Raw genomic sequence first — 20,804 nt, forward strand, 5'->3', positions numbered from 1 at the left:
TCATATTCAAAAAGTTTTGTTTCAGTTAGTTGCAGTCTATTGATCATTTATTTTTATTGATCAGTCCATTGTACGGCATTGTAAGTATTGAAAGCGTCAATTCACTCCCGAGTTGAAACTAGGAAGCACTCTTAAACAATAAAACTTAGCAAGTTTAGACTACATGAAAATAATAGATAAAAACCTGTTTAAAACCCTTGTACGCCTTCTAATGCATTTTTAGTTATTCACCTGATCACATTCTTTGTGGTTAATAACTCAAAACTATCTGTTTGGCCACCTACCAACCCCCATCTTACCCCCAGCTACAGTTTAGTTTTCATTAGCTTTTAAAGAATGCAGTTTTTCCACTCCAACAGTCAGGAAGTAAGAAAAGAGATTATTCAGTTTCGTCTTTTCCACATCCGTAAACCGTGTTCATTTAAAGATTTCCTTATGTAGAAAAAAAGAATAAAAAGACCATAAGTGACCTAAAAGTTACCTTAAAATATTAAAAAAATGACCTGAAATTTCAAAACAGCAGAAAGTGACCAAAAGTTGACCCTAAAAAACTATAATTTTAGAACCTAGAGTTGATGGATAACGTTTCTATTTGAACTTGCCTTGTCCTATGCGTAACAGAAAAAAGTTGACTTGTCAACAAGATCCGGGCCCTGCTTATCATACCTCTCAACCAATTTCAAAATAACCTCTTCATAAAAACTTGCCGCCTGCTCCGATAACCAAGAGTTCACTGCCGTTTTCACATCGTCATCATCATTGTAACGGTTACCACTGAGGTGTTGTTTGAGGTGAAGGAACAGATTGTAATCGCTCGGTGCAAGATCAGGACTGTAGGGTGGATGGTCTAAAACTTCCCAGTCAAAACTGTCCAACAAATCGCGGGTCTGACCTGCAGTGTGAGGTCTTGCATTGTCATGGAGAAGAACAATGCTCTTTGCCAGCATGCCGCGTCGTTTGTTTTGAATCGCTCTGCGTAGTTTTAACAGGGTTTGGCAATATGCTTCTGCATTGATAGTGGTTCCTCGTTGAATGAAGTCAACCAACAAAACACCGACGCCATGATTTTGCGCTGGGACAGAGTCTGTTTGGCCTTCACCTTCACAGACGAGTTTGTGTGTCTCCATTCCATGCTCTGTTGCTTCTATTCGGACGTGATATGCGAAACCCATGTTTCGTATCCAGTTACGATCTGACTCAAGAAGCCGTGACCTTCTTCGTGATAACGAGTCAAGAACTTCATGGCACACTCAAATCTTTGTTTTTTGTGGTCCTCTTCAGGAGTTTTGGGATCCAACGGGAGCACAGTTTCCTAAACTTTAGGTGTTCAGAAACAATTTTGTAAAGCACTGATTTTCAGGAAATTCGTTTGAGAGACCTGTTATTGTGAAGCGCCTGTTCTCACGAACCCTCGCTTCAACTGAAGCCACCAAATCGTCTGTAATCGAAGAAGGGCGATCGGAGCGGTCCTCATCATGGACGTTGTCACGGCCATTTTGGAATTCTCGTACCCACTCACGCACTTTGCTTGCACTCATAACAGTATCACCGTACACTTCGCAAATCTGTCGATGAATTTCTGCAGCAGACAGGTTACTTGCTGACAAAAACCGTATCACTGAGCGAACCTCACACGCGGCGGGCGACTTGATAGTCTTAAACATTGTGAAAGCACAGAACACAACCGTACAGGCCAGCTACAGAGTTGAAATTGAGCACAGTTGTTCCCGAGGCATGCCGGTACACGACGCACACGCTAGTTGCGGTATGCGCGCGAACTACTAGTGTCTACAACAAAACGGATCTTACTTAAAAAAAACCACACACGCCTCGTATTTAGTAATTAAAGTCTCTTTGTTTGCTTATGAAAATATTGAATTTGTATAATTCTGTCGTGATTAACCGGCACTTTCTTTTATTAGGAGGGGGTATTCCATACAACCGAAAGCCTCGGATGGACGGCGCCCTCCCAGAGTATGTGACCGCGCCCTTTTTACATAGCCAGTCCACCCCTGGTCATAACTTTGCTCTTCATATTGAATTTGCTGCTAAGTAGCAGTTGCTTACATACCGTTTAGACTTGTCTCACTGTTTGCCAACATTACGATATTGTCTGCAAATTTAAGCGTGTGTATTTTCTGCCTATGAACAGTTTATTCCTATACTGCGAATGTCCTTCATATCTTTTATTGCTTCTTCAATGTAGAGATTAAATAAAATTGGTGACAGTGAGCATCTTGTCGAACCCTTTTCTAAATTATTATTTCTCTTCTCTCTCTCTCTCTCTCTTCCTCCTACCTCAATTGTTGCCTTCTGTTCTTTGGGTTATGTTATTCTTACTCCTTTATTCCTGTTTCATTCAAAATATTGAACAGTTTATTGCATTCTACATCAAACGCTATTTCCAAGTCTACAAATGCTACATTCAGTTGCTCTTCCCACTGGAATTCTTTCTTCTAGCAATCCACCTAATAAAAACGTTGCTTTTCTCGTTCCAATTTTCTTTCTGAATCCAAACTGGAGATCTGCTAGTTTTTTATGTGGATCATTTTTGTCTTGGATTCCAATCTTCTGTAGATCATTTGTCAAGATTTTTGAAGCATGTGTAAGGAAGCTTGTCGTTCGGTGATTCTCGCATTTCTCCGAATCTACTGTTTCTGGTATCTTACTCGTTTGGAAGTGCGGAAGCACGTACTCTTCTTCATAAGTGTTGTTAATTAATTTATGCCATCTGATTTGAACTTCCTGTTTCACACTTACTGTTGGCATCTGATCTACACCTGGAGTTTTTCCATGTTTTAGGTCTTGTAATGTTTGTCATACTCGGATCTGAGTATGAAATCTCTTCTCGCTTCTTCTTCTAGTTCCTTCATGTTGCCTAATTCTTCTAATTGCTTGTCGCTTCCGTGGAGCCTTTTTAAATATTTCTTTCACGTTTTCACTGTATTTTCAGCTTCAGTCATTGGTCTTCCTTTATCTTTTAGGACATTGTCTGTGGTCTCCGTGGCTTGAAGTTACTCTTAACCTTCTTATACTTTGCCTTTGTTCATAACCTTTTCTATTTCTTCACATTATTTTCTTATTCACTCGTCTTTGACAAGTCTGCATTTACAAATAATCTGATTTCTTATTCTTTTATATTGAATCTTAGCCTCATTGTTGTTGATATTCTTTCAATTTCCTTCTCTCATCCATTAAATCCAGAATTTCCTTTGTGATCCATTCTTTCCTCGAGACAAAACAAACAAAACTGACTATAGAAAAAAGAATAACGTAACGCTGTTGGGCTCAGTGGTATCTCTTATGTTGTACATGTCAAGTTTTACAGGCTCATTCGATTAAATGCTGACGATCTTGCATAAGAAAACATAGCTTTTTTTTCTGTGATTCATATGCATTTATATTGATGAACCTTGTAGTTATCTTTCAGCAAAGGTGCTCATCCCCCAAGTTTACCGTACTCCTCTCCCAAAAAATAATTGAGGCGAGAGGAGCTTATAAAATCATGATGACTTACTTTCTAAACTAAATTTTATTCGATTTCGGAACTTTTTATTCAACTTCGGAACAGTTTTCGTTCTTAAAGAGATCATGGTGTAATTGAAGTTCGATTGTGTCATCTTCAATGAATCCCCCCCCCCCTTCTCCGTAATTTGCGTCATAAGCGTAACTTGCGTCCTAAAACTCGCCTGTAGGCAGACTTGAATTTTAGTGTAGTGCTTTGACATACACAAATGCACCAACAGGAGAGGAAAATCATCGATTTAGTGAGATGAGGAGAGAGAGAGATGTCGTCGCCAGGTCACACTGAGTTTCACTACTTACGAGCCACGAGTCATGAAATAAAAATAATCGAAATGTATAAAAATAATGGAAAGCAACCTGAATTGCTGTCCAGTTCATAGTTTTCGGGGTCACTGAAATGAATAGTGACACTGCCGATGCTGTTTAAGTAGAAATTCATCTCACATCGGCATGGTGATCCATTCTTTCCTCGGCATCGAAGGAGTGAGAGGTGGGAATGTGTTAGGAGTGACATTACGGGTTTTTGTCGTTACATTTTATTGAAATGCGTGTCCTACGGGGGAAGGGTTCAGATACTTCCCATAAACCTATTCTTCTCGTGTGAAGAAGAGGAATTTCACCTAATTCTTCATAAAGTAAATTAAGGGGACAATTCAACAAACTTTCATAAAATATCCAATATTGAGGCAATATAATTGAAGGATGACGTAGTGTGTAGTTAGTTGGGTACCTTGTGCAAAATAACAGACCCGCAATCACTGTTAAGAGCTATTGTGCTATTTTTGAAAACTTCAATTTACCGTGATCTTTAGGGAAAATCACGTACTTGGGTAGGTGAGATTATACACGACAGTGATAGTACAAAAACAACTTTGTATGACCAAGAAAATATAAAATATGTTTTAGAAACATGACACAACTGACACGGTACTATGAAAATATAGGTCTAAACTGTGTGACGCAAATGACAGAAGCTTTTATATAAGCAGTTACTTAACGGATAAAAGCACATTAAAACAAAATAAAAGATTTGAGTGAGAGTTCAATGTCCCTTTCATTCTATACGAGATATGGATGGACTACAGCTTAACGTGGGATCTGAACGACAAGAGCTCCCACCGGAAATCTAACCCGGGTCTCCCACGCCAACGGCGCTTACTCTAGCCGCACTGAGAAAAAATCGTATGTGGCGTACATAAAAACGTAGGTTACATGTGTAAATCCTGTAGTTTTTTTGGACAACGTACAGCAAACGTATAAATGAAAACGTATATTTTACACGTACTTTTCGTATAAGTGTTCCGGATAAATGTACTTTTCGTAGGAACTAAAGAACTGTATATAGGCGGTTAGAATCTCACATACAGGTGGACGTATGTAATATATAGCTGACGTATATAAGATACGTATACCATGTAATAACTTATATGGAAGACTGTGCCAGATATCCTCCAACGGCATGAAGTAACATCTAAGCGGGAAAAAGGGCAATATATGTAGGTTATGTATAACGTATGCTCCGTACTGATTTCTGTAGTAAACATAAGGATACCGTATAGTTTTACAATATACCGCTCTCCAGATAACGTTTTTTTTTCTCAATGCGCTTAGCCACGAGGGAGCGCTACGATATAATATAATTACTTGTCTGTCCTATAGTTATTTTGAAACCATTCAGTTAGTTTTAGATAAACTACTACTACTATTACTACTACTACTATTACTACTATTACTACTATTAATAATAATAATAATAATAATAATAATAATAATAATAATAATAATAATATGTGGCCAGTACATCGCTCAGCATTACCGCGAATTGCTACGGAGTTTGCTAGAAAAATGCTCTTCATACTATCTCTCGAGGTTTTCTCTATATTGAGGCATAGTACTATGGAAGTAAGTAAGCATTAGACTGCGTTCGTACCATTCGCTACACGATTATTATTATTATTATTATTATTATTATTATTATTATTATTATTATTATTATTATTATTATTATTATTGATTACGGTCCTTAAACTATTATATCTGATGCTTTCAGATGGTACACATTAATGTAAGCTTCAACTGAAGCTAAAAATAAGACTCGAGATTTAGCTTTAGAGATAGTTCACATATCCTATTAGATTTTATTTTGTTTATAAAAAATTATTCTTTCATCTTTCTACAAAAGCATTGTTTGTTAAATAGATGCTTTTCTTGCATTGAGAAATAGTATGGTACTTAAATTATAGGTACAAGTGCGTGTTTGAACTAATAAACCTGTATTAAATCTTCAAATGTATAATTGGGTAATTTACAAGTACACTAGAGTTTTGTTTAACCGAAAATAAAAATGAAATGAAATCTTTGAGTTCTACGCCCCCATTATGCCGGGTAGCCTAAAGGAGATGGTGATGATGAGAAATGAATGAAATAGTGGACTGAAGTAAGTGGGAGGAAACGGGAGAACTATGAGAAAACACATACACACACACAGACACGATGTTTTTCCACCACAAAGTCCAGTTGGCGCGAGCTGGGATCGACCCAGGGACCCCACGCAACACACGTGAATTCTCTACCACGGAGCCACTTCGGCACTTTCATTTAACCGAATTTAGTAGAAGCGATGGTGATTCAGTTGAGCGAAAATTCGTTTAAGTCGGAATATATACAGCAGGGGCGGATCCAGGGCCGACTTCTGAGGGGGGGCGGTGGGTTGTCATACTGTTACTTTTAAGGGCTCCAAACTTTGGAGTGGGTTTTATTTATATATATAAAATTAGAAAGTTTCCTCTTCTGGGGGGAGGGGGCGATCGCCCCCGTCTGGATCCGCCCCTGGTATACAGTACTGTATATTTAATATATTTTTGGCGTGGAAAGAAGTTGTTGGCAACATCTGATACCTTAGAAACTGAGCATATCTAAAGTAATATACGACTGACACAGTGAAATTTAATTCAGCTCATGAAACAAAAAAGTTTAAAATCAGGTGAACGCTTAGTGAGCTATTCAGTTAACCTGGAAATTCGGTTAAACGGGACTGTAATATATTACATATTTTCTTGTAATATTCCCGATATACAAATCCTGAAGTAAAAACTGTTATATGTTTTACATTTTTGAAACATTTATAGTTTGCACACATACAAAACCAACTTTCTTCTTTGAAGATGAAGACCTATGATATTATTATATGATATTTGGAGGAAGAGCAGGTTAATCATCTTGGGGCTTCTAGTGACAGACTATGACAGTTTACCAACCCTTTCTGAGCACGCCAATATTGGGCTCATTGACAGTCCTTGCATGGCCCTAATGACCTTACAATTTTACTCCTCATGAAAAAAAGTTTGTTTAGTTTGTTATTCTACTCATATTACTGTATATTCAGCATGGTTGTAATGAAAGGTCAACATTTTACATACACATGTGTACTATTGAACGTTAAATAAACACCCTTCTTATACGTTATTGTTATTATCTTTCTTTGCAGGTAAATATCATATTTGCTTTCAACGTTGAAAAGAAAAGAAAAGAAAAGAAAATTGCACGTGATAACTACTAGGAGATAGTATGGTTGATGAAGAACAGTGGGATATTTACAATAATACTGTAATGAGAGGTAAGTGTTCATGAGTCATTGTTTAAGTAATTTATAGAGGATGAGAGTAGTATCCATGTTCCATGATACATTGAAGTTAATATTGAGAACTAAATGGTTAGAGAACATATATTCTTTAACTTGACCTTACTGAAATTTGATGCTAATCATTGTAGGACGAAGTTCAGTCAGTGGATGGTTTAGATATTTTCATACACCCCGGTTAAGAGCCAGAAAAAGAGATCTTTAAATATTCGTGTTTCGGTATATTTAATTAATCACGAGTTTACATATTTATGTGGAGGAATTTGTTCCTTTCGAAGGGGGTATTACTTCCTTACTTCACCTTGAATTTACTAGTAATTTTCGAAGTTAGAATCTGGCAACAGCAAAAACAAATGATGTATAAAACTGGCGCAAACTAGCATTAAACTAGGTCTGAACGGGGACTCTCGTAGTCGTGAGGTTTACTGTTTTCTATCATAGTTTGTAGAGGTGTAGCCGAAGATTAACATTTTAGAAGATATACACCGAAATGTTATACCATTATCTGAAGAAAGACATCATACAACCTAACAGCTTTCCAACGATATAATACTTGATCTCGTCACCATTTGCAAATTTTGAGTTGAACCACGCCTGGGACCCTGCGGGTGGCCCTGGGACAACAATTTTTGATTTGATATATTGTACTTTTAAAATGATCAAATACGTGTTTTCCTGTTTTGGCATCTGTCGTACCGTTTGCGATTTCTAGGGGTGGCAACGGATTTTCTAGACACCCTGTATATTAATATAACTCGCACAGTATATGCATTCGGAAAATTTTTATTACAGTTTCGTAATAGGTGTCATTAGTGCTTTCGATTGGTGTATAAACCATCTTCTACTTCGATATATAATCTCCCTCTCTTCCCTTGTTAGAGCTACTAAAATGGATAAACATTTTCCACCGTTTTCCGTCAGTCCGAGCAAGCGAATGTTGATATTGTGACTTCAACGAAAGTCACACAGAAAGTTACTCGATATGATATAATTTAGCAGTTTTATACATGGGGATCTCTAGTTACAAAACTTGTGTATAATTCTCTCCCTCATGATCTGGCGGTTTTCTCGTTTCGTCTACTTTTTCATTTTCTTAATAGTTGTTAGTGGTGTGCAAGGCACGTCGCTTTCTTGGACGCAGATTTTACACAATAAATGATAAATTAAGCTCCTATTATTACTTAAAGGCTACGCGAAGGAAAATAAAATTATGACAGAGTGTAATATTAGTATGTGGCTTTAATCAGTTGACCTATATTCCTACAACAAGGCACGTAAACCCAAAGAATTCATCCCCTAATTCTCAACCGAAAAAAAGAAGAGAGAAAAAAGCCGTAGCGAGAATCGATCGAGCCCTATAACCTTATGCAGTTTTATTACGAACTCTCTTTAAAATAAAGTGGATTCCATGTTCTAAAAATGCATTGCATAGGTCCTTGAGGCACAAATGCGTAAAATAGATTGAAAGAAAAAGGAATGAAAAAGAAAAGTTAACTGCGATGTTTGATTCTTCGGATGCGATGTTATGTGATGAAGATCTTTCGTCTCGGCGGCAGAATGCCAAAGAAAGCCTTGGACATGGAAGGCATCTCCAATAAATGAAGAAAAGGAGGTCAGATATGTAGAGAGAGATAGGATTACTTTGCTTAAAAAATAATAAAGTTTATTTTATTTTATTTTTTTTTTTTATTGTAAACAGCTCTGGAGCCTGGATGTTTCAATGCCGGGAACAGATTAGATCATGGAAGTTAAATGAAAGAATCGAAAATGTCACACCTGAGAAAAGGCAGATACTTCGCACGTTATAAATATCTAGAACTCTTTTCTGAATCCAGTGAAACGTTAATTTGCATAAAGTGAGGGGAAAAAACAGCTTCTAACCAGTTTTAAAAATGGTAAAGGGTTAAAAAGTCTTAAATAAACAATTGGAAATATGTCAAAAGCGTTTGTGTTTCTATAATATAATATTATGTTACCTACGTATATAATACAATTCTTATTTTTTTTTAATTGATTCATATGCGTACCGTATATATACCTTTGTAAGCCTTTGTAAGCCCTCCATATTATTATTATTATTATTATTATTATTATTATTATTATTATTATTATTATTATTATTATTATTATTATTATTATTATTATTATTATTATTATTATTATTATTGAAGATTTGAAAATTCAATCGCAGATTCGGTCAAACAGAAAGCACGCATCTCCAGTGAGCGGGAGAAAAGATGCACGTGAAGTATGCAGAGTTTACAAAGGCGGCGCCAGGTAAATAAGATTGTGCACGGTATTTAACTTAAAACTCCTCTTTGTTACAACATATAGTATGTAATATTTGTAGTTCAGTAGCTTTCGCCCCGTTGCTCGCTCGTCACACCTTCCAGGCTGCGGGGTCCCATGTTGGGGAACACAATTCTAGAATATGTGTATGTCGCAGTCAGAATGTTGGCTGTAAGGAGAAAAATCTCTAATAATAATAAGTGTAATATATATATATATATATATATATATATATATATATATATATATATATATATATATATATATATATATATATATATATATATATAGTGCGATAATTATGGGATGGGATCATTTTAATCATGGACCTCTTATTACGATATCAGAATATTAACTTTTCATCTTGGACAATTGATAACAAGAAAGAACGGTATGATCTTTTTTGAAATTTAAGATATCTTTTTTTAGCACCGGTGCTATATGAGACATGGACCTACATTTGAAAAAATGGATCCGAAGAACCGTGGTGCGTTCAAATCTGAATGTTGTCCTACCGCAAATCGAACTTTTGGACCCGTATATCAAAGTCACTAACGCTAGTCACTTTTCTTCTAATTCGCCCTAGCCGTCATTTATTCGTATGGTCTTCTAATTATTCTTATATACTTTTCTACGTAATCCTATATGAGAGGGACATGAATACATAAATTCCGATGAAGTTAAAAACGTTCATACTGTTAATTTATTTTATGTTTTCTACTCAATGTTGAAGTGCTGGCTGTGTTAATTACTGATCTAAACTTTGTGAATTCCGCCATTTAATGGAGTTTATAACAACATAGCGTATTGAGATTGTATTCATATGATGTGAACTTATTATAGGAAAATATAAACTTGATCCTCAGGCTAAATATGTTTCAACTACTAACTGCAGAACGACAAAGCCCTCTTATAATTCTTAATTACTGGAATACGAGTGCAAATATGCGTGCATATGAGGATCTGGTATTTTCTACAGTTAGATGTGTCTAATTACATATAACAATGTTAGTTCTGTTTATTCGTAAGATTACTGACAGTACTGTTGTTGGTTGCAGACACTTCTGCTTGCATAGCTTCTGTTAAAATTTCCGGAGTAATTTTGAACATGCAAGATATGCCTGGCACGTGTTATAAATTCCATTCTTTATGGCATAACTTGTCTCATGTCATGAGTGTACGTGTGTACGCAGTGGATACTCATTAGTTTGACAATGGTTTTTGCACTAGAAATATATTACCTGTCCAGTTTTTTTCGGACAGGAAGATGTAAATATATAGGCTTCGGTCTATGTAATATATAAGAAAGTATGTTTTAAAGTAATTTGTAACAACATAAAGCACTGACTTGTAATAAAAAATAGCTGTGTTGTTTTGCATTTTTTTTTAAAGTAGAAGATGACACAAGTATCTGCATATTAATATTTAAATTTGGATCACATTTGTGAACTTTTTACTGCATTTTCAACATTATTATTATTTTATTCTTTTACGTGGACATGAAATAAGAAACATATTGTGTATCACAAACCAGTATGAAAATGAAAAGCAAAGTAGGGGGGGGGTAATAACGATTATGCTTTTACATATTCTAGAATGTGTTCAAGCTGGTAGCAGGTTTATATTGGGATATTATTATTATTATTATTATTATTATTATTATTATTATTATTATTATTATTATTATTATTATTAAATTCCGAATCCGTAATGACTTCAAGGTACGAGGAATTCGAATTACGCATTTCACGAAATGAAGCTTCATTTTTACGATAACAAAACAGCATAATTTTCACACAAATGTTCATTTTCTAATTGATATTATTGCATCGAATGCTACTGGAATCTAGTTATTATTATTATTATTATTATTATTATTATTATTATTATTATTATTATTATTATTATTATTATTATTATTATTATTATTATTGAACATTTTAAACCGAAAACTAAGTTCCTTTCATAATTTCAGTGCACAAGAGGAGAACATACCAAAATGAATTATATTTCTGGGCTACACCTATGAAAGAACAAGGATATAAGATAGTTCCATGTTTTAGCTACTATCTACTGTATCCAAAAAGTAAGCTTGGATTTTGGATTTCGAGAGTCTTTTGAGTCTCTTTCTCTACAGATAGAAAAAAAGTGTCGAAGCGGATATGGCCTCTGTCGTCAGTTCAGTAATTTCGTATGTAGTCCATAGTAGATAATGTTCTTAAGGACCTAACAGACACAAAGAGAAATTTCGGGTTCTCGAGGAGATTCGTCTGTGAGCTTTAGCTATATGTAAGTTCGAAGGAGAACCGTTCTGTCTTGATAGATTGTTTTATGTTGCAAAAATAGTCACCTCAATAATAAACTACGTATATCGCATTTTGGGATGCAATTTTTCGTTTATATCGCATTTCTAAGATTTTGTGCAGCAAACTGCGATGCGATACCTTTAAGTAAAACACACACACACACTCTCTCTAAACAAGAAGACCTTGATCTTTTTAAGGGTCTTCGTACACTCACCTTAATTTTTAGAGTTTATCAAAACTCCTTTAGGCGATATACTTACCTTGTCCGAGTATGTTCATAAGTCCGGGAGATAAAAAAAAAAAATTCAGGAACTACTTCATGAATCACCGCCAATTTTGATCAGTATGTAGGGAGTCAAAAGTTACGGAACTACGTTCGTTGATGGGGCGGTATTCAAACCGGAAGAGGAAATAAACGATTTCTGGTTTTAATGTTGATCACTTGAATAAAAGCGAGAACCGATTTCATGTAATCGATTAAGGGTTTCAAGAATACATTTAATCTCCATCCTTACCTTTCTACTAAAACCGGAAGTGGTAGAAACCAACTTCAACTTCCAATTCCAATATTGCTCTACACAGAGGAGAAGCGATGAGGTAGGTAGAGGTCTTTTTATAACTATTACTTTGGAAATAGTTTAGCGTTCTAAGAGTATTTACTATCTTCTCATGTAACTCTCTCTTCAAACCGGAAGTGACATAAATAACCATTTTCGGTTTTAACGTTCATCGTCACATAATAAAAACCGTAATAAATAGTGAGAAGCTGTTTTTCTGCAATCAATTATGCGTCCCAAGAATCTTCCCATCTGATTCTATTTTCACTATCAAAATGGGAAATGGCAGAAACGAACCACTTCCAGTGTTAACGTTGATTGCTATGGAGTGAAAACGGTAACAGATTGCGAGAAGCGGTTTTTAATTATCAATTAAGCGGCCCAAGAATATATTCTGTCTCTACCCTAATCTCTCTTCTAAAACCGAAGGTTATAGAAGTTTACTACTACTTGTGGTTTTGGTATTCATGGAGAAAATATTACGTCATACCAACCAAACTCTTTTACGTAGTGGGGGCCGCGGTGGCTCAGTGGTAGAGCGTTCACCTCTGGTATTTGGAGTCCTGGGTTCGATCCCCTCCCCCGTCAAGTGAACTTTGTAGTGGACAAACACCGTGTGCGTGGGTTTTCTCGGGGTTCTCCCGTTTCCTCCCACTTTTTTCATTCCACCTTTCATTCATTACTCATCATCACCGTCTCCTTTAGCCTAACCGGCATAATCGTGGGACGTAAAACTCAAAGATTTTCATTTAATTTTATTTTACGTAGTGTACGCGTGACACTGCTACTTATTCAAGTTAATTTAACCCTATAATACCCCGCGTTACATATATGTAACATTGGGATTTTATTTCTTTATATTGAATACAATGGTGTTTTGCTGCTAATGCCCACTGTGACACATCTGTAACAGTACGCTCAACACCACCTATTGGATTATTGCTGAACTTCTTGTCATTTTCTCCTCCCAGAAGTACTTGAAAGCATATATTTTTGATTCTATGATATCACACTCTGGGTATTATAGGGTTAAAGCATAAAAAGAATTGATTTTTTAAACAGGAAGAAAGTTATATAGTTTCTGCAACATACTGTTAAATGAACTAATTGTTATTTTCAAATCAGTTTGCAAAATATACAGGATGTTCGAAAAGTCTGGTCCTGAGGAGAATATTGAAATGCTAATGAGTATCTTCCTGGACGGTAGATCGATTGCAGAACACCTGTAGAAGAGTACTGACGGTTCCCAAACCTCATGCTTCTCCATATTTTCTATGGGGCACCTTAAGTCTGTTTTATACATGTCTACATTGCATTCTAGATTGCCAAGATTACATGTTAGGCATTGCACGAGTTTTCCAATGCTTATATTTATATCTGCCCGCAAGGCATCAGCTTGAACATGTGTTACTGTAATGCTTTCCATACCTTAAGCATTGGGTCTAATAGGGTAATTTTGTGTAATATCGGCTTAGAAAATAAAATGGCAAAATTTCTCACAGGTATTAAAAGATAATTTGACAAGAAATATTACAGGAACGTAGACTGATACCTTGTCTATAGACTCATAGAGTTTACTTTCAAAAATATTTGAATGGTTGTCGAGAAAACTAAAAATAATGTTACTACAATTGCCCATATTTAACAAAATGTATATTATGTGTAATATGAGTAGGCATTATGGATAAAATGAGCAGCTGCCTCTCATTAGTTATTATTCATGAGAAACTAAGACCAAAACATAATGGACGAAATAGTACTAAATACTTAATACGTAAGGCAAAACACATTTGACCATGAATTAACATTATACACTGAGAAAAATCCGTTCTCCGGACAGCTGTATATTGTACAAATATATGGAGTCCTCTTGTTTACTACAGAAATCAGTACGGAGCATACGTTATCCGTATGCTACATAGACACTGCCCTTAGATGTTACATCATGCCGTTGCAAGATGTCTGATATCTAACACTCTTCCTTATATTACATGCATATATGTATGTTACCTTTGTCAGCTATATATTATATACGTCCATTTGTATGTGAGATCCTGACCGCCTATATTGTTTCATACGGAAAGTACGTATAGATGGAACACTTATACAAAAAGTATTATAAAACTTGCGTTTTCAGTTATATGTTTGCTGTGCGTTAAATCCAAAAACTACATGATTTACATATGTAACATACGATTTTACGTATGCCACAACAATTTTTTTTCTCAGTGTAGAATACATAAAAACATTGAAAACAAACTTCACAATATGCATTGTAATTCTTAGTTACTTAAAAACTACAATGTTAGACAGGGAAACTAAACATAATAAATTTAAGTGTATGTGACATAATAAAAATAAAATATAGTTTTTGCTCATATATTGCAGTTTATTTTCAATGCTTCTTTTGTGGAAACCGTTAATGGGCTTTGCCATATTTGGCGATTTTGCCAGGCTTGTGATAATATTTCGCAAAATTCAAGTTTAGTGAAAGACGTAAATCAAGTGGTGCAAAATGGTAATAATAGTTCTACAATGGTCTTATGAGAGATTTGTCAGTTGGTTGTAGCCATTAGTCATATAAAGGCTTAAAGCAAAATATATTATTTGCACTCACAATATTGTTTTTAAAATCCTCTTTTATGATGAAAAATGTCTGTATAATGTGAAAATGTTTCTTTATCTGATAGTTGCTCAGTGCATGTTCAACTATCTGCCCATTATACACAATGAGAATTTGAGTAATTTGCAACATTGCATAGTACTAATACAATTTACAACAACTAATGGTATTACTAGTGCAGCTACTACTACTATTACTATCGTACTCACTATTACTATTACTACCATACTCACTGCTACTATTATTGTTACTACTACTAACCATGGTATGATCTTAGCTCCCGCCAAGTGGATTTTGTGATAGAAAAACACCGTCTGCGTGGATTTCCTTGAGGTTCTAACGTTTCCTACCACTTTCGTCATTCCACCATTGTCATCCGACTTATCAACACCGTCTCCCTTAACCCTGGTGCCGAAAAAAGCTACTACTACTACTACTACTACTACTACTACTACTACTACTACTACTACTACTAATAATAATAATAATAATAATAATAATAATAATAATAATAATAATAATAATAATAAATTGAACATAGACATAAAAACAGGCCCATATCCACAGGGACACGGGGAGCCGTCCCACCTAAATTTTTACTGTTTTCCTAAAATTTTCACGGTAGGTAAATGAACTATAATATTGTTGAATCGGGCCCCCTAACTTCTACCGCCCCCCTACATTTTTGGGCTGGCTACGGGCCTGCATAAAAATAAATCGATATCCAGGTTTAACTGGGTCACCCGGTTGGTTGGTAGACTCCTCACAGACTACTATACTACTATAACCCTTACAGACTACTACTATACAGACTACTATTTATTTAATAGTACTGTAGTTATAAATATTGGTTGGCTTACTTCCAAAAAGCATTTTCTTTGAATTATTATTATTATTTTACATTTGAGATCGTATTTCTTTTATTCCTAAATTTGGCCGTATGGTATCCAGATGAGAGTTCCTCCGTAGATATAACATAGGTAGTTCTAAGAACTCCACCAGTTTTAAAGTTCTCTTAACAAGAGGATAGTTTAGAAAGTGATAAATATCTGAATTTCAGTTCGATCCAGCTTTATTTCTGTCACTTCTGTGCACCGCTCGTGTGTGTGTGTCTGTTGACGTGACCTACAAGAAGAAGGAAGGAAATATGTTTTTTTTTTTTCCGTAAGACAAATGGTAGATACTCCCTGTCCTGAAAGGAACTCTATCATTTATTTCTTTTTCTTTTCTTGCGTGAACTGTGGGGTAATTCAGGCGCTGTTTTTATTTTCTTTTTCTTTCTCTCGTATTAAAGATAGAAACTTTATCCGTGTAAAGTTTGTGCGAATATCTTCGAGTGTGCGTGAATGTTGGTTGCAGTGGTAGGTCAGATTAAAGAAGAGATGGTGGCGGATAACTGCGACCTTGGGTAGATTACAAGGTGTTCTTTCTCTGGAGAAGTGGGTAGCGTGAGAAGTGATCTTTTACGTGGGCAGATGGGATGGGAAGGGATGTAAAATGGAAACTTTACACTTTACTTCCTCTTACTCGATTCTCTTTAATCTTAACAGAACAGAAAAAAAAAAGTGTGCTTTTCAATTAACCTTCATACGAATTTACTTGCGTTTTAAGAAGTTCACTGGCTTTTCATTTCTAAATATACTTCAAACTATACATAATTTATGTTCATTTCCTTTTAGGTTTGAAGTTTTCTGCCATATATCCTTGTCAACATTTCGACTATGTCTGTGTTGTTCTTCAGGGTATAAACTAGAATTTATCAAAATATATATGCGGATACAAGCACTTGGATCACAAAATATTCGGATAAGGAATTGAGAATTGGATATCCCCAGATCTGAACTAGAAAAGGATATCGAGATGAAGCTAAGACAACCAGATGTCGGTACCATAAATTCCCGATTTCAACATCCTGTCGGGTTTGGGTATGAACGATGCCTTTCCAACTGCTTGTTTCACCCTACATTCTTCACTTCAATCTTTACCCATCTTAGTCTTATCCTTTTGTTCCTATATCATTTTGAACTTCATTTGCCATGTTTCTTGGTTTTCGTCGTGGCCGTTTATCTTTAAACTGAGTCTATTCATGATAACTTCATTTCTTATTTGACATTTTCCTTCTTTCACAAGAATACTATTTATGAGTTCCAGTTCCGTCTCTTGGATTTACGTACACACTGGTTTGATTGTTATCGGCTATTTTCGCATTGCAATTTATTTACGAGTATGAAATGCTTGTTTTATAATAGCATTTTAACTTTCTTGGATATACTTCGATTCCATATCAGAGGTTTCATACTTTGTAACGGATGTTGGCAAGGGCGCCCATCAGGGAGACAAAGTGGGGCGCTTTGTACTTCGGAAGATTGAAAACTCAATAGACTTTTTAGAATAGTTGCCGCAAGATTTGAGACTACATTTGAAATGTCGCTTATACTTGCCCCCCTCTCCCTGGAAAGCACAACATGGGCGCCCGTGGGTGTTGGCAATCTTTCTTTAGTCACCTATTAATGCCTTACTACATTCTGTCGCCACTTCTGAACCAAAGTACTTGAAAGCTCGTGCTATCAATAACTTTATTGTTTGTCTTGTTGGCATTCGTTTCTTGAAATGATGAGAGATTTATTTTTATCCAGATCCCGGAAACGAATATTCCGATCTAGCAATCCTAGTGTAGTGCTTCTGTGTTCTGTTCTACTAGACTATTGGTTCCCAACGTGAGACTCAACTTCTTGGTGCACGTGGAAGACCAGTAAGGAGGTGTAGGGTACTGAAAGAAAGATTTAAGGCCTTAGTGGCTAAATTGTAGAACGCTCACCTCCGGTGCTTGGGGTTTCTGGTTGGATCCCACCCCATCCCAAGTGGGCTTTGTTGTGGACAACACTGTGTGCGTGAGTTTTCTCGGGTTCTCCCGTTTACTTCCATTTTCATCATTCCATCATTTCGTTCATCATTATCATAGCCACGCTTACCCTCAGAGCATAATCATGGGAAGTTGAACTAAAAAAAAAGAAAAAAAAGTTACTGGAAATATGTACCGTTTAGGGTAAAAATTATGTGAAATTATTATTCAGTGTGTATCATCTAAAACAGAATATGTAATTACTACACCAAAGGCATGTATGATGGGGACTTGGGGGAGGAATTGGAATTTGCAGGATTTGCCAGAGAGACACTAGGTAAAAAGATTGTGAATCCATGTAGTAGACGTTTAGCTATAGCGTCATATAACGTATTGCATAATTCTGAGGCATTGACTATTTTATGGTGCTTTTTAAGTAAAATTGACGGTTGCATTCATTCAAATTCCATTTTTTAAAATTGTTACTATTTAAAAATTATAAAAACAACAATAACGTGAAAGCCACATTGCCCTTATGTTTGGAAAGGAGGAAATTAAAACTTTATTAATTAACTTACAGTCTTTTATCACAAATCACCTAAAAAATAAACACTAGTAAATGCATTCTTGCAAAGGTAACTTATCCAAGTTCTCTTCGAAACCATCTTTCACTGCTTTGAATATTAAAATATTATTATTTTTTTAAAAAAAGGAAAAAAAACTATCATCGGACGAACAATGTCAAATTCAGATTAATATAAGGCCGCGTTGAAGAAGATAATCTGCTTTATTGACCATTTAATTTTGCAAGAACCGTGGGAAATGAGTAAGAATATTGCTGTGCGTAATTGTTTTCTGGAATTGTATTGTTTTCATTTTATATGGCTTGTTCTTTTGACTATCTTTTCGTAGTAGTAATTGCAGTGATTATTGCTGTAATATGAAATATGAACAAAACTGTGGGAGATTTGGCGCAGATCGTCTGATTATTCCACTAGTAAACTATTGTTTCTGGATATTTCCAATAGAAACAAATAATATCCTGATAAGATTTTATGCATGAAAATTTTTTTAGAGCCGCTTTGAAGAAACTAGCTTATTTTCGATTGTTACTCTTGAATGAACTATTCTTATTTTGAGGCGTAGGAAGGAAATACAAACCTTCTTGAGAAATTCCATTAAAATCTCAAGTTTGAAATTGGCTCTGATACATTGAACAATGTTATCTCTTCACATATGGACGGACAAACGCTCTTCGTTAAGTAGGTGTCATGAAATGTGTACATTCATCGAATTCTTATTTTTTCTTTCTTTTAGAGTTACAAATCTTTTTACTCATGTCGTCGCACGAAAAAAAAAGTGTGTTGCATAGTTCGAGATTTAGATGTTTCGTGAGCACTATATCTGTTACTTAATGCAGTGGTGCCCACCCCCCTTATGTCCATGACGCACCCCCCCAACTGTCTATCCGTAGGTGTTCTTCCATGAAAAAAATCTTCTTTTCGATTAATTTTACCCCCCCCCCATCAAACATATTTATATAGATTTTTAACCCCCCCCAAATATTTCAATGACGCAGTTTGCGTCATAGCCCCCCCCCCTTGTGGGCACCCCTGCTTAATGAACAAATCAATCAGAGGTTAATCACTACAGAAACAGAATGCACCAGGGATCGTATAGTTATTCGATATAGATACTCATAAGACCAAACCCATCAATGGATCGTATTGAGTTATTTTTCACTTCAGGGAGAACTGTAAAACCATCAGCTTAGATTCGATAAATAATAATTCAGTAATAAATGGAAAATTTTAAAGACCTTAGTAGTGTACCGCTAAAGAAAATAAAATTTTGTGTATCACTCTTTATGTACTATATGAAAGCTGAATGCCGCTTAACAGTAAAGCTTATAAGTATATATATAGTGTATATGTGTTGTTAACATTGCGGAAACTCGTTCCTATTATATGTTTGTTGTGTATGAATGTAAATACATTATAATCACATGAAGTTGCACATAACCAAACGTTGCCTAATTTAACACCAATCTCCAAGTTGTCTTGTTGGGTGAGCCTTAATCTCATAGAGGCAACTGAATTCCCTTCCCCAAATTATATTCTTGTAAGTACGCCCTTCATTATGAAGTTATGACTTCGGTTCTTGAAGAGAACAAATGCATATCGGTATGTGCAAGTAAGAAGGGCGTTCCGTCATATGACCGGAAGAGTAGTTGAATGAGTTCTTTCGAATGCATAGTGCTAGTACGAAGACGCTTCAAGAATAGCAAGGATAAAATAGCCAACGGTACCTGTCTAGAGTATGTATATTTACGGTAAATCTTTTCATTCGTAACTCCTGCCATGTGTATAGTTAGTGTACGTAGAAACTGTACTTTGTAATTGTAAGAAGTGCTTTTGAGCATATGACGAACATGAATTAGCAGCAGCTCTTTGGTTTAATTGACGAAAGATCTAAAGGAAAGAAGAAATCTACCACCTACGTTTGTTTCAAGTGACCTTGGATGTTAGAAGTCGATGTGTTTCCATCATTAGTTCCAGGAGATCGATTCTAACGTGAATGTGTGCAGTGATACATGACATGTTTGCAAAGGATTTGTTTTCAATGCTTTTAAATTGAAGCTTTGAGGAGAGTCAATCAAGCAAAGGACTCTCGCTTGCACAATAATTTTATTTTTCTTTCAGCCCAGTAAATGTTTGGAACTACAAGAGCTTTTAAAAGTGACGTAACTCATTCTCGTTCAATGGCCTTGATCTTGTAATTTACACACAAAATTATATAAACATGAGGATGGGGTTTATTTACATTTTGGAAGCCTTACATTCATACTTCTCCTTCTTTATCTATGCCTTTTCTCATGTTTATATGGGGTCTGCATTCCCGTCTTTAATTCTTTTCCTCCACTCTCGTCTGTCATGGGTATCCTGTATTCGCCAACCACTCTCCCTAAAATCATCTTTTGTCCTTCCATCTTATTTGGATTGTCTCGTCTTCCTTTTACCTG

General features: G+C 35.6%; 1 protein-coding gene across 2 annotated transcripts in view; it reads left to right on the plus strand.

Moving 5' to 3' along the window:
- LOC145662571 (rho GTPase-activating protein 32-like) overlaps nt 1-20,804 on the plus strand; it is a 659,017-nt gene that overhangs the window by 296,149 nt on the left and 342,064 nt on the right. Inside the window, exon 2 of one of the 2 annotated variants that reach the window (XM_081728261.1) lies at nt 7,013-7,141. The exons of the other annotated variant lie outside the window; for it this stretch is intronic. The gene's annotated coding sequence lies outside the window, so the exon portion shown is untranslated. The remainder of the gene's footprint in view (nt 1-7,012; nt 7,142-20,804) is intronic. 2 annotated transcript variants of the gene reach the window in all.

This window comes from Thermobia domestica, chromosome 10 (assembly GCF_964235325.1).
Source record: "Thermobia domestica chromosome 10, izTheDome1.hap1.1, whole genome shotgun sequence".
Classification (NCBI taxonomy): Eukaryota; Metazoa; Arthropoda; class Insecta; order Zygentoma; family Lepismatidae; genus Thermobia; species Thermobia domestica.